Below are 19,572 nucleotides of genomic sequence, written 5' to 3'. Positions count from 1 at the left end.
AAGGGGGAGGGGGGAATGTTACCGGAAGTTGGAGATATCAATATGCGTGCCATCAAGTTGGATGTTTCTTAGTTGCAATTATCAGGTGTTGCTCCTCCAACCTGAGAGTAGCCTCAACATGGCAGCAGAGCAGGCCTTGACCAGGCATGTCGGAATGGGAATGAAGATTGCAATTAAAATGGTTGCCACTGGGAAATCTTCTTTGTTGCAGACGGAGCAAAGGTGGCGGACTGCTGCTGTGCTTGGTTTCCTCTGGAGGACAGTACTCTCTCTCATTTGGACCTTAGGGATACCTCTGGAAAACATGAGTTACTCTTTGCAAAGACTTTCCCGTACGCCCGCGATTACCAGGGTGAGTGATGTCAGGAAAGAAAACGTCAGAGCATGAGTGGGCTGTTGTCAGAAGTGTTGATCGTTTGTTCTACAAGCTGCAGAGCAATCCTCCGGGGAATCACTGGTGGATTTTGAAAGAGTTTCTGTCTACTGCTCCAAATTCCAAGTTGCCCACCTATCTGCCACCTTTGCACAGATCAGCGCGCATCCAACTAAATACAGAGAGAGGGTTCAGCAGCTTCACTCTCAGCAGCCACAACATCCATGTCAAATCTCAAAGGAAGACATGTCATTCACAGAATAAAAGACTGGAACCCTTTTCATCATTTCAAGCACTGGGGAACCACTCAGAGGTTGTGGGAATAATCGTTATTAGAATTTTTCAAGTATCTAACCTGCACTGATTGTTGAAATTATTAAACATAAATTTAAATATAGAACTGTGCAAAAGTCTTATGCACATATATATAGCTAGGGTGCCTAAGACTTTTGCATAGTACTGTAGTAATTTTATGTTTTGCTGCTGCAAAAAACAATTTTCACGACATGTTGTTTGTGAGCGATGATAAACCGGATTCTGATATTGTGGATGAGAGTGGGAAGGGGGCAGGGAGAGGGGAATCACGGTTGTGAGAAGGGGAACGGGGAGGGGAGGGAGCAGGAAGCACCAGAGAGACATTCTGCAATGATCAATAAGCCAATTGTTTGGAATCAAATGACCTTGCCTGGTGTCTCAGAGCTGGGTGTGTCTGCACCCACACCTCCCCCCACCCCGGCACTCTTCCTCTGCCACCTGTCCAGCTCCACCCGCAACATTCTCAGAATCCTTTGCTTCTGCCCGATTTAAAACTCACTGTCTGCTGCATGTTGACAAATACGCGTACTGTGCAAAAGTCTTAGCCTCCCTAGCTATAAGCAGTATATATGCTTAAGACTACATTTACAGCACAGTACTGTAAACTATTGATTTTCTTATTGGGTGTTGTTGAATGTGGTTTTCACATTTCATCAGGTTGCAAATGAATTCAGAATTAGAATCTGATTTATTATCACTGACAAATGATGTGAAAGTTGGCGTTTTTCAGCAGCAATACAGTACATAGATATACAGTAGATATCTATAAATTACTAATGTAGACCATACAACATAGGAGCGGAATCAGGCCTTTCGGCCCATTAAGTCTGTTCCACCATTCCATCATGGCCGACTTATTATCTCCCTCAATCTCTCAATATAAATAGGTCATGCAAAAAAAAAAGTTATTTAGAGATACAGCACGGTAACAGGTTCTTCCGGGCCCAATGACACCCATGTGACCAGTTAACCTACTAACCCATACGCCTTTGGGAGGTAAGAGGAAACCAGATCACCTACAGGAAACTTACACGGTTACAGGGCAAACATATAGACAGCGGAAATGAGTCTGGTTCACTGTAATAGCATTATGCTAACAGCTAAGCTACAATGCTGCCCCCAAATAAATAGGGCAAAAAATGAACAATGAGGGTAGTTTTTGATGGGTTCATAATCTTAGATTAGATTATGAGGACACGCAGTCCTCTTTTATTGTCATTTGGTAATGCATACATTAAGAAATGATACGATATTCCTCCGGTGTGATATCACAAAAACACAGGACAGACCAAGACTGAAAAACGAACAAAAACCACATAATTATAACATATAGTTACATCAGTGCAACAATACCATAACTTGATGAAGAACAGGCCATGGCACAGTTAAAAAGTTCCAAGTCTCTCGAATGTCCCACATCTCACACAGACGGGAGAAGGAAGAAAAATCTCCCTGCTATGCCTGACCACAGTCCGACTCTGAGTCGTCCAAAAACTTTGAGCCTCCAATCAGCCCTCTGACACCGAGTACCGAGCACTATCTCTATCTGAACGATTCAACCTCAGCCTCGGTCGCCAGCAGCAGGCAAAGCCGGGGATTTTGGGGCCTTCCCTCCGGAAGATTCCACTCCGAATCCACTCATAAATCAAATGGTGGAGGGGAAGAAGGTTTTACTCAGTTGTTTAGTGTGCATCTTCAGGGTCCTGAACCTCCTTGTAATGAGAAATGGGCATGTCCCAGATGGTGATGTATGACAGTTTCTTGAGGCACTGGCTCTTGAAGATGTCCTCAGTAGTGGGGAGCTTTGCGTCTTGATGGAGCTGGCTGGACCCATGCCCCTTTGCCCCTGTACATTGGAGGCTCTATACCAAGCTGTGACCTGCAACCTGTCAGAATGCTCTCCACTGTATATTGAAAGAAATTTGTAACATACCAAAATTCCTCAAACTTCGAAAGAACTCCATTAGAGTGAAGGTTGGTATGTTCTTGATTAGTCAAGGCATCAAAGGTTACTGTGAGAAGTTAGGAATGGGGCTCAGATAGAAAATGATCAGCCGTGATGAAATGGCAGAGTAGACTTGATGGGCTGAATGGCCTAATTCTGCTGTCTGTGTCTTTTGTCTATGACTGAGGCATGTTCTCCTGACTTTTCCCTTCTGAAGTCCACAGTCAGTTCCTTGATCTTATGATGTTCTCATCCACAGAGTGCAACTACTCATCTTTTGTTATTGACTGGAGCCTACTCTGTCCCCATACAGGGACCTCATTGAGTAGAGTATATAGATAAGAACATGGATTCAATTTCTACTGCCAGTACGATTGCTATTAGCATCAGGGTTATACTTATGACTGTGAGGCTAAGCACAGCTCCAAGGTCAGATTTCAGTTTGCTGATGACACAGCTGCTGAAGGCTGAATCAAAGGTGATAACAACTCAGCATATAGGAAGGAGGTAGAAAATCTGGCTGAGTTGTGTCATAGAAACATAGAAAACCTACAGCACAATACAGGCCCTTCAGTCCAAAAAGTTGTGCTGAACATGTCCTTACCTTAGAAATTACCAAGGGTTATCCATAGCCCTCTATTTTTCTGAGTTCCATGTACCTGCCCAGGAGTTTCTTAAAAGACCCTATCATATCTGCCTCCACCACTGTTGCCGGCAGCCCATTCCACGCACTCACCAAACTCTGCGTAAAAAACCTTACCCCTGACATCTCCTCTGTACCTACTTCCAACCACCTTAAAACTGTCCCTCTCATGCTAGCCATTTCAGCCCTGGGAAAAAGCCTCTGACTATCCACACGATCAATGCCTCTCATCATTTTATACACCTCTATCCGGTCACCTCTCATCCTCCGTCGCTCCAAGGAGAAAAGGCCAAGTTCACTCAATGTATTCTCATAAGGTATGCTCTCCAATCCAGGCAACAGCCTTGTAAATCTCCTCTGCACCCTTTCTATAGTTTCCACATTCTTCCTGTAGTGACGCGACCAGAACGGAGCACAGTACTCCAAGTGGGGTCTGACCAGGGTCCAATGCAGCTGCAACATTACCTCTTGGCTCTTAAACTCAATCCCATGATTGATGAAGGCCAATGCACAGTATGCCTTCTTAACCACAGAGTCAAACTGCGCAGATGCTTTGAGTGTTCTATGGACTCGTACTCCAAGATCCCTCTGATCCTCCACAGTGCCAAGAGTCTTACCATTAATACTATATTCTACCATCATACTTGATCTACCAAAATAAGCCACCTCACACTTACCTGGGTTGAACTCCATCTGCCACTTCTCAGCCCAGTTTTGCATCCTATCAATGTCCCACTGCAACCTCTAACATCCCTCCACACTATCCACAGCACCCTCAACCTTTGTGTCATCAGTAAATTTATGAACCCATCCCTCCACTTCCTCATCCAGGTCATTTATAAAAATCACAAAGAGTAGGGGTCCCAAAACAGATCCCCGAGGCACACCACTGGTCATCGACCTCCATGCAGAATATGACTCGTCTACAACTACTCTTTGCCTTCTGTGGGCAAGCCAGTTCTGGATCCACAAAGCAATGTCCCCTTGGATCCCATGCCTCCTTACTTTCTCAATAAGCCTTGGATGGGCTATTTTGTTAAATGCCTTGCTGAAATCCATATACACTACATCTACTACTCCACATTCATCAAAGTGTAAAGTCACATCCTCAAAAAATTCAATCAGGCTCGGAAGGGATGACCTGCCTTTCACAAATCCATGCTGACTATTCCTAATCATATTATACTGCTCCAAATGTTCATAAATGGTGCCTCTCAGGATCTTCTCCATCAACTTACCAACCACTGAAGTAAGATTCACTGGTCTATCACTTCTTGAATAAGGGAACAACATCTGCAACCCTCCAATACTCTGGAACCTCTCCCATCCCTATTGATGATACAAAGATCATTGCCAGAGGCTCAGCAATCTCCTCCCTCACTTCCCACAGTAGCCTGGGGTACATTTCGTCTGGTCCCGGTAACTTATCCAACTTGATGCTTTCCAAAAGCTCCAGCACATCCTCTTTCTTAATATCTACATGCTCAAGCTTTTCAGTCCACTGCAAGTCATCCTTACAATCGCCAAGATCCTTTTCCGTAGTGAATACTGAAACAAAGTATTCATTAAGTACCTCTGCTATCTCCTCTGGTTCCATACGCACTTTTCCATTGTCATACTTGATTGGTCCTATTCTCTCACGTCTTATCCTCTTGCTCTTCACATACTTGTAGAATGCCTTGGGGTTTTCCTCAATCCTGTCCGCCAAGGCCTTCTCATGGCCCATTCCGGCTCTCCTAATTTCATTCTTAAGCTCCTTCCTGCTAGCCTTATAATCTTCTAGATCTCTATCTATCATTAACTAGTTTTTTTGAACCTTTCATAAGCTCTTCTTTTCTCCCTGACTAGATTTACAACAACCTTTGTACACTATGGTTCCTGTACCCTATCATCCTTTCCCTGTCTCATTGGAATGTAGCTGTGCATCTACAGTAATCCTGAGATTACTACCTTTATGGTCCTGCTTCTCAACTTCCTTCCGACTCCCTGTAGTTTGTTTTCAGGATCTCCTCCCTTTTCCTACCTATGTCGTTGGTACCAATATGTACCACGACCTCTGGCTGTTCTCCTTCCCACTTCAGGATATTGTGAATGCGATCAGAAACATCCTGGACCCTGGCATCTGTGTCACACCAACAACATCTTACTCAATTTCAGCAAGACCAGGGAGCTGATTATTGACATCAGGAGGAGGAAGCCAGTCCACGAGTCAGTTCCCACTGGAGGATCAACGGAGGATTGGATCAGCAATTGAAATGTTCTCACAACCTATCAACTTACTTTCAAGGACTCTGTCTCATGTTCTCAATATTTATTGCTTATTTATTTATTATTTTGTTATTTGTTATTTCTTTATTTTCTTTTTGTATCTGCACAATTTGTTGTCTTTTGCACACTGGTCGTCTGCCCCATTAGTCCAGTGTTTTATTGATTCTGTTATGGTTAGTAGATTTATTAACGATACCTGGAAGAAAATAAATCTCAGGGTTGTATTTGGTGACATATATGTATTTTGACAATAAATTTCCTTTGAATTTTGAGGGTTGAGAGCTTCAAGCTACTAGGTGTAACATCACCTGTCCTGGCCCAACTTCGTTGATGACGCAGCCAAGAAAGCACACTAATACCGCTACTTCCTCTGGAGGTGAATGAAACTTTGCATCTCCTCTGTCAACCCTGAGCAGTTTTTATCGACGGACCATGGAAAGCATCCTGTCTGGATGCATGACAGCAGGGTATGGCAATTATTCTACATGTGACCGCAAGAAACTGCAAAGATTTGTGGACACAGATTAAGTGGACACACCATATAGAAATCAGCTTCCCCTCCATGGACATAAGCAAAATACTGGAGGAACTCCATATGTCAGGTGCATTTATGGAGAAGAATAAACAGTTGACATTTATGAAGGGTCTCTGCCCATAACATCAACTATTTATTCCTCTCCATAGATGCTGCCCGATCTTCTGAGTTCCTCTAATACATTGCAAGTGTTGCTCTGGGTTTCCAGCATCTGCAGAATTTCTGGTGTGTATGATTCCCTTCATGGACTCTGAACTTCTCACCAACTCAGTAAAGCAGCCAGCATAATCAAGGACCCTACCCACCTTGGACCTTCTCTCTTTTCCCCACTTCCATTGGGAAGAAGATAAAATTGTCTGAAAGCACATACCATCAGCCTCTAGGACAGTTTCTACCCCGCTGTTAGCAGTCTCTTGAATGGTTACCTAGTATGATAATATGGGCTGTTGACCTTACGATCTACCTTATTATGATCTTGCACTTTATTATTTACCAGAACTATATTTTCTCTGTATTTAATCTGTATTATTACTGTTTAACCTTGTTCTATATAAATATACACACTATGTAATGTGGGCGCCATGGTAGTATATCAGTTAGCACAACGCTATTACAGCTCGGGGTGTTGGAGTTTGGAGTTCATTTCGGGCACCATCTTGTCTTGTCTCGTCCATACTGCACCAACCGCCGCCGTTGGGCTATAAACGTGCAGGAGTGATGTGTGGTTAAGTGCCTTGCTCAAGGACACAACATGCCGCCTCAGCTGAGGCTCGAACTCGCGACCTTCAGATCACTAGTCCAACGCCTTAACCACATGGCCACGCGCCAACACATCCGTAAGGAGTCTCTGTACATCTACTCTGTGGCATGTGTGGGTTTTGTCTGAGTGCTCCCACAGATCAAAAAAGAACAGGGTAGGTTAATTGGTCATTGTAAATTGTCCCATGATTAGACTAGGGTTGAATCGGGATTGCTGGCATGCCATGGCGCAAAGGGCTGTGAAGGTCTACTCCATGCTGTATCATTAAATAAATAAGTTTGCAAGACAAGCATTTCGCTGTATGTCGGTGTATGTGACAGTAGTAAACCAATATCAATTTTACAACAGTCAGCATCAATTTACAAGTAACCTGATATATTTCTTTTTAAAAAAACACTTATGGTTTAAATGAGACTTTGAAGGAAAAATATACTGCCCTAAAAATTCAGTTGCTTAATATATGTTCAGTGGTATTTGAACAGAAATTGCATTTTTCGGCAGGAGAATATAATTTCTGGATCGTGTCCCTGACAACCAGATTCTCCCCTCCCCACCCTGAAACACGCTTCAGCCCAGAAAGCTGCATTTGGTTCCCAGTATTAGAGAGATAGAATCATAGAACACTACAGCATAGAAGCTGGCCCTTTGGCCCATCTAGTCTGTGGCGAACAATTAATCTGCCTAGTCCCATTGACCTGCACCCGGACTAAATGATATACTAATTTTTCCAGAAGACCTCTGATGAATAGTTCTCAGTTTCTCAGCTAAAGTTCTGACTTCCAAGTTGGCAAATTTTTCAGTGTTTCATGGATGAACAAGGAGATAATATTTTCCACTCCTGAAAGTGCAAAGCACAATTCATAAACTAAACCATGAACACAAACTCACTATTTTTGCTCTACTCAATTAATTTATTGTAATTTATGGTTTTTTAAGGATCGCACAGCAGCTGCTCAAACCGGATGCCCCCCCCCCGCCCCCCACCTTCTTTCACTAGCAGCCAGTGTGGAAGAGATTGTCACTCCAGAGTGCGGCCCCTCAGCCCCTCAGCCCCTCAGCCCCTCAGCCCCTCAGCCCCTCAGCCCCTCAGCCCCTCAGCCCCTCAGCCCCTCAGCCCCTCTAGGAAGTGCACCACCATAGCTGACTTTTCCTGTGTGCTACTCACCATCCTTTGACAAAGGACAAAGGATGCCCGTACCTGCACTGCTGCCTTCAAAATAACAAATTTCACAACATATGTCCGTGATAACAAACCTGATTCTGATTCTATCTTGTTTTCTGTTCCTTTCTGTAGTATTTGCTAATACGTGGGGCATAACTGTGATGCATTTAGAGGAAAGTATAAGGAGGAGGTCGAGGCACTGTTTTTTGTACAGAGGGTGGTGAGTGCGTAGAACATCCTGCCAGGGTGATAGTGAAGGCCGATACCTGAGAGACAGTTAGACACATGGATAGAAGAAATATGGAGGGTCACGTGGAAGGGAAGTGCTAGCTCGAGTAGGTTAAAGGAACGGCCGAACAACATGGACCGAAGGACCTGTACTACAATGTGCTGTTCTATGTTCATGTGTGGCGGTGTGGCGATACGTCTCTACCAAAGGAGGCGTAAGGCATTCCTTTCCTCTGTTAGCCTGCAGGTCACCCTTGGGCAAGGTGTAGCACCTGCTTAGTTTCCTGATCAGGGTCACATGAAGCCATGGCAGCAAGTGGTGGATGGCCGTATGAGCTGCTGGTGCTATCACAAGTCCTGGTTATGCGACCACTGACGCCAGGCAAACAATCTCTGAGGAGTATTGATCATGGCTAGGGTCACCCGTCTTGTAAAGACACTGCCCAGAAGAAGGGAAGGGTAAACCACTTCTGTAGAAAAATTTGCCAAGAACAATCACGGTCATGAAAAGACAATGGTCACCCACATCATACGACATGACACATAATGATGACATTGTTCTATGTTCAAAAAAACCCAATTGAGACCAGTTTTAACTCCACACTGTGTGATGACTTTATTTGTATAAACAGTATGCAAGAGAAGAGCTTTATTGTACCTTGGTATGTGTACACAATCGTAAACCAATACCAGAAAAGGATGCAACACACACACGATGCTGGTGGAATGCAGCAGGCCAGACAGCACCCATAGGAAGAAGCACAGTTGACATTTCGGGCCGAAACGTCGACTGTGCTTCTTCCTATGGATGTTGTCTGGCCTGCTGCGTTCCACCAGCATTTTGTGTGTGTTGCTTGAATTTCCAGCATCTGCAGATTTCCTCGTGTTTGCGACCAGAAAAAGATTATCTTGATGCCATCATCAGGACCCACAGAAGTTGCTGTATTCAGGTCAGGTGAAGATCACAGGGGTGAAGACTCAAGCTCAGAAGAAATTCAATGAGAAATTGAAACCTTTAACTTTAGTTATTACAATAGTAAGAGCAGAAATGTTTCCTGAATCCTCAATAGGAAAGGTTGGTGATCCCATTGAATATCCATGTCAGAATGTTCGAATATGGGCCAGGTGCAGAGAGAGAGAGACACACACACTGAAGCGTGTCAACAGGTCCCTGACTTTAATGCAAACTTTGCAGAATTTTTAAGGGAAAGGAAAACTATAAACGCTAGGCCAACAGGGCCGTTAACTCAAATCCACAAACTGAAAGTTAAATGCCAACACTGTGGCTGGAAGCAATAACAAATGAATACCGCTCCTTTATAGTGTCAGTCAAAATGGTAGTCCTCTTTCCTGGACAAGGGCGAGGATAAGCAGGGAATATAAAGATCCTGTGCTTTGCTCAAGTCTTGACACAACTACAATGAAAAGAAGGGAGTTAAATGTTCCAAAATGAAACAGTAATTAGCTGGAATGTGCATATTCCTGTGTGCAATTGTCGATCCTGCTATGCAGCCCACCTGCACGGGGCGGGGTGGGGTGGTGTGGTGCCAGTGTAGACCCACAGTAGAGTCCATGGTTGTGACAGGGCACCACTCCCGAGACACAGCTCCTGATGCAACATGGACCTGTGCCCGCTGGAAGTCCTGGATGAGAGGACTTGTCCAGGTTGTCATCTGCCAGGGTCCAAGAATCTTCCTCAGGACCATACCTTCCCTAATCTATGAGGTACTGGTCCTTGCCCCGTATCCAGTGAGATGCCAGGAGGCACCACAAATTATAGATCAGGGAGGAGGGAGAGGAGAGGGTGACTGGAGCCAGAGGGGAAGGTAGTAACCGGTTTGAACTGGGAAACATAGAACACGGGATGTATCTACATTGATGCTGGTAGGCACTATCTTTACGAGACCTTATTGTTAGCCTTTTCCACTACAAATTGTCCCACATAGCGTGGCACCAACTTGTGGCTCTCGACTTTCAGGGGGAGATCTCTTGATGCCAGTCAAACCTCTCCTGGCTTGAAAGGACTCACCTGCTGGCAAAGCCGATCAGCCTGTCATGCACGTTGCCTCTGAGCAAGGCAGCGCAGGGTTGTCTCCAACTCCAAGCTCACTCTCTCAGTCTGGCCATGAGATTCGGGGTGGAAACCAGACGAGAGGCAGGCCGTGGCTCCTACTAGAGAGCAGAAAGCCTTCCAAAAATGGGACGTGAACTGTGGTCCTCAGTCAGACACCATGTTCTGAGGGTAGCTGTGCAGCCTGAACACATGTTGAACCGTGGTGGTGGCAGCGTGGGAGCTTAGGGAGGGCAATGAAGTCGGCAGCCTTGGAGAATCGATCCACAATGACCAGAATGGTGTTGTTTCCATTAGATAGGGGCAGTCCACTGATGGAATCCACCGAGAGTTGGGATCAGGGGCAGTGGGGCACAGGCGGTGGATATAGTAGACCCGCAGGGGGCTGCCATGGACATCTGGTCCTGAGCACAGGTGCAACTGTCAGGGTCGAAGATGTAGACATCCTGGGACATAGATGGTCACCAAGTGTCGTTTTTGGACTATACAATTACCCTTCTGGTGCTGAAATGAACCCAAGTTAAATTCCAGCGGTTAAGGAATAGCCTAAACTAATTACGGTCAAACAGGTAAGCACTCCATGGAGCTTGCAAACTTTTATCGCCGCTTTATCCCGAATTTCAGCTCTACCATAAACGCACTCACCAGGAAGATCTCTGCAGGTCTGCATTGGACAAATGAAGCCAATCTAGCATTCCATGAACTAAAACAATGCTTCACCACTGCCCTAGTGCTGCAACACCCACAGCCATGCTGGCCATTCATTGTTGAGGTGGATGCATCCCATACCTGCACTGGAGCTGTTCTCTCTCAGCACTCTTTTGCAGATAGCCAGCAGTACCCTTGTGCTTTTCTTTCCTGGCCAAGAGAAACTACAATCTCAGAAAGTGAGTACTTCTGGCTGTCAAGGAGGCCCCGGAAGAGTGGCAACACTAGCTGGAGGGGGCAGAGCATCTTTCTTGGTTTGGACAGATCGCAAGAACCTCTCCTGCATTCAGGACTCTAAGAGACTCAACTCTCGTCAAGTCCGGTGGGCTCTCTTCTTCACCCGATTTGATTTCATCCCCACCTGTCGTCCCGTTAGCCAGGATACAAAGGCTGACACGCTCTCCCGGTAGTTCGACGGATCTGAGGACAATGCCCTTCCTCACTCATACATTGCTGTTCCAGTGATCTGGGGAATAGAGACAGAGATTAGGGCCTCCCAACAGTCGGGCCCAAGCACAGGTAGGGGACCTCCCAACAAGCTGCTTGTCTCTGCTGCAATGTGTCCCAAGGTGCTGCAACGGGATTACCCCTCCCGTCTGGTTGGCTATCCAGGAAGCCAAGAGACAATATGTTTTGGCCATATATCCCAGGATGTCTACAACTTCTTGTGGTAGTGCCCTGCAGGTCTGCTATATCCACCGCCTGTGCCACACTGCCCCAATCCCAACTCTCGGTGGATTTCATCAGTGGGCTGCCCCTATCTAATGGAAACAACACCATTCTGCTCGTTGTGGATGGATTCTCCAAGGCTGCCCACTTCATTGCTCTCCCTAAACTCCCATCTTGCCACCCCCATTGTTCAACATGTGTTCAGCTTCCCTCAGGACAGAGTGTCTGATTAAAGACCACAGTTCATGTCCCATTTTTGGAAGGCTTTCTGTTTTCTGGTAGGAGCCTGCCTCTCGTCTGGTTTCCACCCCTAATCTCACAGCCAGATTGAGAGAGTGAACCAGGAGTTGGAGACAACCCTGCACTGCCTTGCCTCTTCCAACCCCATGACTTGGATCTCCTTTCTGGTTTGAGCAGAGATTGTCCACCATAACCTTCAACTACCCTCCACCGGTATATTCCCATTTGACTGCCGTATAGGATGCCAGCCTCAACTCTTCCTTCTTCAGGAAACTGACGTGGGAATTCCTGCGGCTGAACGGCTGATTCAATGCCTCAAACGCACATGGAGACGAGCCAGGGCTTCTCTGCTGCACACTCAGATACAACAGGCTGACGGGCTCTGCTGAAAGGTGAAGGCCTTTCCAGCCAGGAGAGAAGGTCTGGCTGGCATCAAAGGATCTTCGCCTGAAATTCAAAAGCCACAAATTGGCCCCACACTACATGGGACCATTTGTAGTGGAAAAGGCTATCAGCAAGGTCTCATATAGATTGCGCCTACCAGCATTAGTGAAGATCCACCCAGTGTCCCATGCTTCCCAGCTCAAGCTGGTTACTGTTGTACCCCCTCTCCCTCCTCCCCTCTTGGTGAATGGTTCCCTGGTCTATACACATATGGGGCAAGGTCCAGTAGCTTGTGGATTGGGAAGGGTATGGTAGTGAGGAACACACTTGGATCTCAGCAGATGATGTCCTAGGCAAGTCTCTCAGCCAGGACTTCCGGTAGACGCAGGCCTGTGGCGTCTCTGGAGTTGCGCCTAGGGATGGGGGCCCTGTCACAACCATGGACTCTGCTATGGGGTTGCCCTTGGGGCAAGGTGTAGCACCTGCTTAGCCCCTGATCAGGGTCCTGTGAAGCCATGGGAGCAGGTGGTGGATGGTCGTATGAGCAGCTGGGACACATCACAAGTCCTGGTTATGCAACCACTAATGCTGGCAGATAATCTCTGAAGAATATTGACAATAGCTGGGGTCAGTGGTCTTGAAGAAGGCAATAGCAGACTTCTTGTAGAAAAATTTGCCAAGAACAATCATGGTCAAAGACCGAGATCACCATTGTGACATGACACATAATGATGATGATGATAGATAGGGTAAACGCAAGCAAGCTTTTTCCACGAAGGTTGGGTGAGACTAGAACTGAAGAATGTAGGTTCAAGGTGAAAGGTGAAATATTTAAATGGAAGCTGAGGGGGAACATGCAGATGCTCTGGTTTCTTCCACGTTCCAAAGGCGTATGGGTATGGGTGAGGGTAAGGCTGGCTGTGTTGGCACCGGAAGTATGGAGAAACCTGTGGGCTGCCACCAGCACGTCCTTGAACTGTGTTGGCTGTTGAAGCAAAATGACACATTTCGCTGTACAACTCGATGTTTTGACACATACATGTTCCAAATAAGACCATATTCATAGAAGCAGAACGAGGGTATTCGTTCCATTGAGTTTTCTCCACCATTCCATCATGGCTGATTTATTATCCCTCTCAACCCCATTCTCCTGCCTTCTCCCCATAACCTTTGATGTCCTGACTAATAAAGATCCTATCAGCTTCCTCTACAAGTATACCCAATGACTTGGCCTCTACAGCTGTCTGTGGCAATGAATTCCACAGATTCATCACCCTCTGACTAAAGAAATTCCTCCTCTGTTCTGAAAGGACATCCTCGTAATCTGAGGCTGTGTTCTCTGGTCCTAGATTCCCCATTCTAGAAAACATCCTCTCCATGTCCACTCTAGGCCTTTCAATAAAGCTAATCTCTAATAAATCTTTAATCTAATCTTTCTTACATCACCTGGATTCTTATTCTGAATTAAAATTAAGACTTGATCTCCTGTGATAATCCTTTACTTTTACTTATTTTGAATCCCTTTGCCCCTCCACTCCCGGTTCTTCATTTTGACCTTGCTTACCCAGTGAGTTCTGAGGAAAGGATTGTTTCTGACACATTAACGGATAATGCTTCAGTTCTGTCTGGGAATGCTGCATCTTCAGTGCTTCAGGTTTTGCAGCCAATTCTTCACCTTGGATTTTGCTGTTATCAATTCCCTTAGTTTCAGATTTATTGGATCTGGAATAATGTAGGTGGTGTGTTGTTCTGCTGAGCTGTTTCCTTTGTCCTGCCCAAATAAATTTTGGTACCAAAAATTCAATTTCTGCGAAGCAGCACTGAATGAAAATCAACCTTTTTAAAATTACATTTTTACATTATTGGAAGTTATGGCCCATTTATAACTTAGAGGAGAATCTCGGTGCAATTAATCCTGTTTGTCTTGGCAGCTAAATCTCTGTTTACAGCAGAGAGATTGCAGAGAGTCAGCAAAAACACTAAATATTGCACTGAAGTTAACCTTATATTTCTGTGGTTCTAACATTCTTTCCTTTTTAGATTCCTGAATGTTAGATCCCAAGTCCACACTATCTAATTTGGATATTTCGTGGTGAATTTCAGAGCAATTAGAATCTGAATCTGAATTTAAAGGAATCATTTGTTACGGGAAGAAGACAGGAGAGTGGGGCTGAGAGGGATAATAAATCAGCCATGATGCAATGGGAGTACAGACTCAATGGGCTGAATGGCCTAATTCTGCACTTATGTCTTATGGTCTTATGTTCTAGTCAGAATGTCACTGACCTATGTTGTGAAATGTTTTGTTCTGCAGCAGCTGTACAGTGCATCGCAGTAAAAAATGTAAGAGAAAAATATAAAGTTAATATTGTATATTATATATTATATATGGAGCAAAAATTAGTGAGGCAGTGTTCATGGGTTCAACGTCCATTCAGAAATCTGATGGCAGAGGGGAAGAGACTGTTCTTAAAACACTGAGTGTGTGTCTTCAGGCTCCTGTACCTCCTCCCTGATGACAACAATAATGATGGTGTCCTTAATGATGGATGCCGCCTTTTTGAGAATTACAAAGAAGGTACATCAGTGGCTATATTTCATTTTGAGTTTGAGGAGATTTGGTACGTCACCAAAGACTCTAGCAATTTCTACAGATGTACTGCGGAAAGCGTTCCAACTGGTTGCATCACCGTCTGGTACGGTGGGGCCACTGGAAGGGATCAGAAAAAAGTGCAGAGGGTTGTAAACGCAGTCAGCTCCATCATGCATGCCAACCTCCCCAGCATTGAAGACACCTTCAGGGAGCAATGCTTCAAAAAGGCAGCACCCATCATTAAGGACAGCCATCACCCCGGACACGCCCTCTTCTCATGGCGACCATCAGGAAGAAGGTACAGGAGACTGAAGACACACAGTCAATGTTTAAGGAACCGCTTCTTCCCCTCTGCCACTCGATTTCTGAATGGTCTATGAACACTTCCTCATTTAAAGTCCCTTTTTGCACTACATATTTTAATTTTATATTTCTTCTTGAAACTTACGATAATTTTATGTATTGCACTGTACTGCTGCAAAAAAACTAATTTCATAAAATACAGTATGCCAGTAATAAAAAGACCCAATTTTGATTCTGTGCTTTGACAAAGAACTTCCTTGATCTCCTTCCATTCTGCACCATCTCTCCATCAGAAGTGTGAGTTTTTTGGCATTCCGAATTTTAGTCTTTTATTTCAAAAACAGATTTAGTATTCTTCCTCCTTTTCAGCATTCCCTCTGGATTCTGAGGTTACTGAAGCTAAGTACTTTTCCACCGATAGTTGAGGAGATGGCTGAAGGTTTGATAGCTTTTAGTAGGTTTGTAGGGATGTTTTTGGAGATAGAGAGGGGAGCTAGGGGTCCGGTTAAGGTTTAGATACAGGGATGTGGGGGAATTAGAGGTCATCCCTGAGTCTAAGCTCCTGCTCCACATTTGAAGACCATTGATGTGTACATGGGACATCCATGGTTGGACGTTGGGCTGGCAGACTAGTCTGGACAAGGGCTGGTGGCTCCACCTCCCACCCACCATCTTAGAGGTCAACAAACTGTCAGTGTTCCCGGATCAGAGTTCTACGCTGGCAGAAGGAGCGTGGACCAGTGACCACCAGGATATGCGAACCAAAGAGTCCAAAGTTCAAGATGCTCATCCAGAGCCCTTATTCATTGTCATTAGAGAGTTTTGGGGACGATACTGAAGATCAAAGCCCGAAGGTTGATCAGACAACTTGAAGTCGAAGTCCAATGTTTGGAGCCCTAAGTCTGCGAGTGCACTGGGGAAGTCAAAGGCCCAGTGTCTGCAGGTCAGTGTCCACTAGAGGCTGAAGACAGCCTGTCCTGTGTGTGTGGGTGGGAGTGAGGAGGTGGACTTGTTTTGCTGTTGTTGTTTGTCATTTGTTGTATCTGCTTTGTTGAGGTCTGTGTTGTTCTGCTGAGAGTCATGGACATGCTGTGTTGGCACTGGAGTGTGTGGCGACGCTTGAGGGACGCTTCCATCGCATCTTTGTGTAACTCCTCATCTTTTTATCCAAAGTCCTGCTGAAGGGTCTCAGCCCGAAATGTCTACTGTAATTTTTTCCATTGATGCTCCCTGGTCTACTGATTTCCTTCAGCAGTTTATGTGTGTTGGTTGTTAACACAAACAAGGCATTTCGATGTACCTGTGATAAATATATTTGAACCAGATTCTGTGTTTGTGAGTTGCTGTAAGCCTTTCAACATCTACATGATTTTTGAGGAAGGCCACAAGACATGAGAGCTGAATTCGGCTATTCGGCCCATCAGTTCTTCTCCACCATTCCATCATGGATGATTTACTCTCCCTGTCAACCCCATTCTCCGGCCTACTCCCTGAAACCTTTAATGCTCTTACTAATCAAGAACCTATCAATCTCCGTTTTAAATATACCCAATGACTTGGCCTCCACAGCTGTCTATGGCAATGAGTTCCACAGATTCTTTGGCTAAAGAAATTCCTCCTTGCCTCTGTTCTAAAGGAATATCCTACTATTTTGAGTCGCTGCCCTATGGGTCTAGACTCACCCACAAAAGGAACATCTCCTGCATATCCACTCCATCTGGGTAGGCCTTTCATTATTCATTGGGTTTCAATGAGATCCTCCCTTATTCTTCTAAAATGCAGCAAATACAATCCGAAAGCCATCAAATGCTCCACATAGTTTCATTCTTGTAAATCTCTTCTGGACCCTCTCCATTGCCAGCACATCATTTCTTAGATACTGGGCCAAAAATTGCTCATAATACTCCACATTCTAACCAATGCCATCTAAAGTCTCAGCAAAATCTTGTGCAATTCTTTCATCGTTGATGAAAAGATGCAGCCATGGACTATGTACTTGCGTAACTACCTCCCCATCTAAATCCTGCTGGGCACTTGGAGTTAAAGTTCCCAGTAAAATCTCTTTGTTTTACTGACAACTTCATTGAAAGTTTGAGATTGAAGTAACAGGAAGGAGCAGTGGGGATGTACTGACAAGTAACCGTTATGAATGAAGTCACTGAGTATCTTATGTGGAAAGCAATGTAGTCAGGTCGAGGCTGTATCCATTCTCATTCATCATCCAGGACCTCCACCATCCAGGCCATGCCCTCTTCTACCACAGAGCAGGAGGTACAGGTCCCATACTACCAGGTTCAGGGACATGTATTACCCTACAGCCATTAATCAAATCCATGAACCAACGTGAATAACTTCACTCACCCCAACACTGAACTGACCTCACAACCAATGGACTCACAACTCATGTTCTCAGCATTATCTTTTATTTGCACTGTTTGTCTTCTTCTGCACATTGATTTTTTGTCAGTCTTTGTGTTTTTATTTATAGGTTTTCGTAGATTCTATTGTATTTCTTTCTTTCCTCTAAGTGCATTGCAGGTTAATGAATCACCAGCTAGTAGTATATGGCAATGTATACACAGTACTGTGCAAAAGTCTTAGGGACGTAGATTGTACATAGCTCCAGCGCCTAAGACTTTTGCACAGTACTGAATTTGTCAACATGGAGGGAAGAGAGAGTTTGTAAATCTGACGGGAGCAAATGATATTGGGAATGATGAGGATGGAGCACCATGGGAGGGGTGTGGGATGGGTGGCAGAGAAGGGGTGCCGGGGCAGGGGGCAGCACGGGTGCAGACACACCCAGCTCCAAGACACCAGGCAAGATCATTTGATTCCAAACAACTAGTTTACTGACAATTACAGAATGTCTTTCTGGTGCTTCCCACTCCCTTCTCTCTCCCTTCCCCTTTTTCCAACCATGATTCCCCTCTCCCTGCCCCCTTTCCCACTCTCAGCCCACAATAGAGACCCATCTCAGAATCAGGTTTATCATCACTCACGTACAGTATGTCATGAAGTTTTTCTTTTGCAGCAACAGTACAGTGCAATACATAAAATTATCACAGTAGTGTGCACCCTAGGCAAATATTTGTGCCCAAGACCTTTACACAGTCCTGTACATACTATATGTAAGGAGCGACCGTGAAAATTTTCTCCCACATACCAAAGGCGTACCAGTTTGTGATAATATGTTGTGAGCATGCCATGTTGATACTGGCAGTGTGGCGAAACCAGTGGGCTGCCCCCAGCACAATCCTCGGATGGTGTTGGTCATTGATGCAAATGACGCATTTCATTGATTGCTTCAATATACAGTACATGTGACAAGCATGCTAATCTTTCTTTTTTTCTTTCTACCTTGATAATAAGTTCTTATCATAGCCTGGGTTGGTAGTGGGGATAAGCTCCCACTACCTATTGAATGCTTCCAATGGTGTGCCCCTCAAGTAGCCTTTGACAACCAAGTCCAGCCCCTGGCTTTCACATGTGGCTCAGCTCCTTAGCACGGCAGGGTCGTTTTTACTGACAGGAAAAGGGGCAAAGGCAGGTTACTGATGCCTCAAAACCAGTTGCTTCAGGTAGATGGGGCTCATCAGCTGTGATTGGCAGCTCATTTAGGAGAAGGAAAACTCTGATGTCAAGCCTCTGCTGCCTTGTGGCTGTACCCACTCATGGGGAAGGCTTCAGGAATAAAACCTGAGGAAAAATATGGAACTGGAGTCCCTAAGGCAGTTCTACGTTGAGTTCAATGCTGACTGGCAACTCCTTCAACACCACTGGTTCCAAACTGCGTCGGTTTCTGCCGTTCCTTTGGATTCATCAGCTGCTTGGAGAGGGGAAGCCTGCTGCATGGGAAATAACTTGCCCTCCATATCACGCCGCACTGGCTTGCATATCATGGAGTCATACAAAAGTGCAGCAACAGAATCAGGCCCTTCAGCCCATCCAGTCTCTACTGAACCATTTAAACTGCCTACTCCTATCAAACTGCTCTGGGACCAAAGCCCTCGATACTCCTCCCATCCATGTACCCATCCAATCTTCTCTTAAACGTTGAAATACGACCCGCATCCACCACTTGCGCTGGCAGATCATTCCACATTCTTGAGTGAAGTTTCCCCTCGTGCTCCCTTTAATCTTTTCACCTTTCATCCTTAACCCATGACCTTCAGTTGTAATCCCACCCAACCTCAGTAGAGAAAGCCAGCTTGCATTTACCCTATCTACGTCCCTCATGTAGACATCTGTGACGCAATATCCATGGTTGACTCCCACCAAGGAGGGCTTCACGATCATAAATTAACTTTTAACTTTGAACTTCAAGGTTGTCACTTGCTGAATCATTTGAGCTGTGAAGAAGATGATTGTACGG

The sequence above is a fragment of the Mobula hypostoma genome, chromosome 3, assembly GCF_963921235.1.
Source record: "Mobula hypostoma chromosome 3, sMobHyp1.1, whole genome shotgun sequence".
Taxonomy (NCBI): Eukaryota; Metazoa; Chordata; class Chondrichthyes; order Myliobatiformes; family Myliobatidae; genus Mobula; species Mobula hypostoma.
This window is presented reverse-complemented; position numbering follows the sequence as displayed.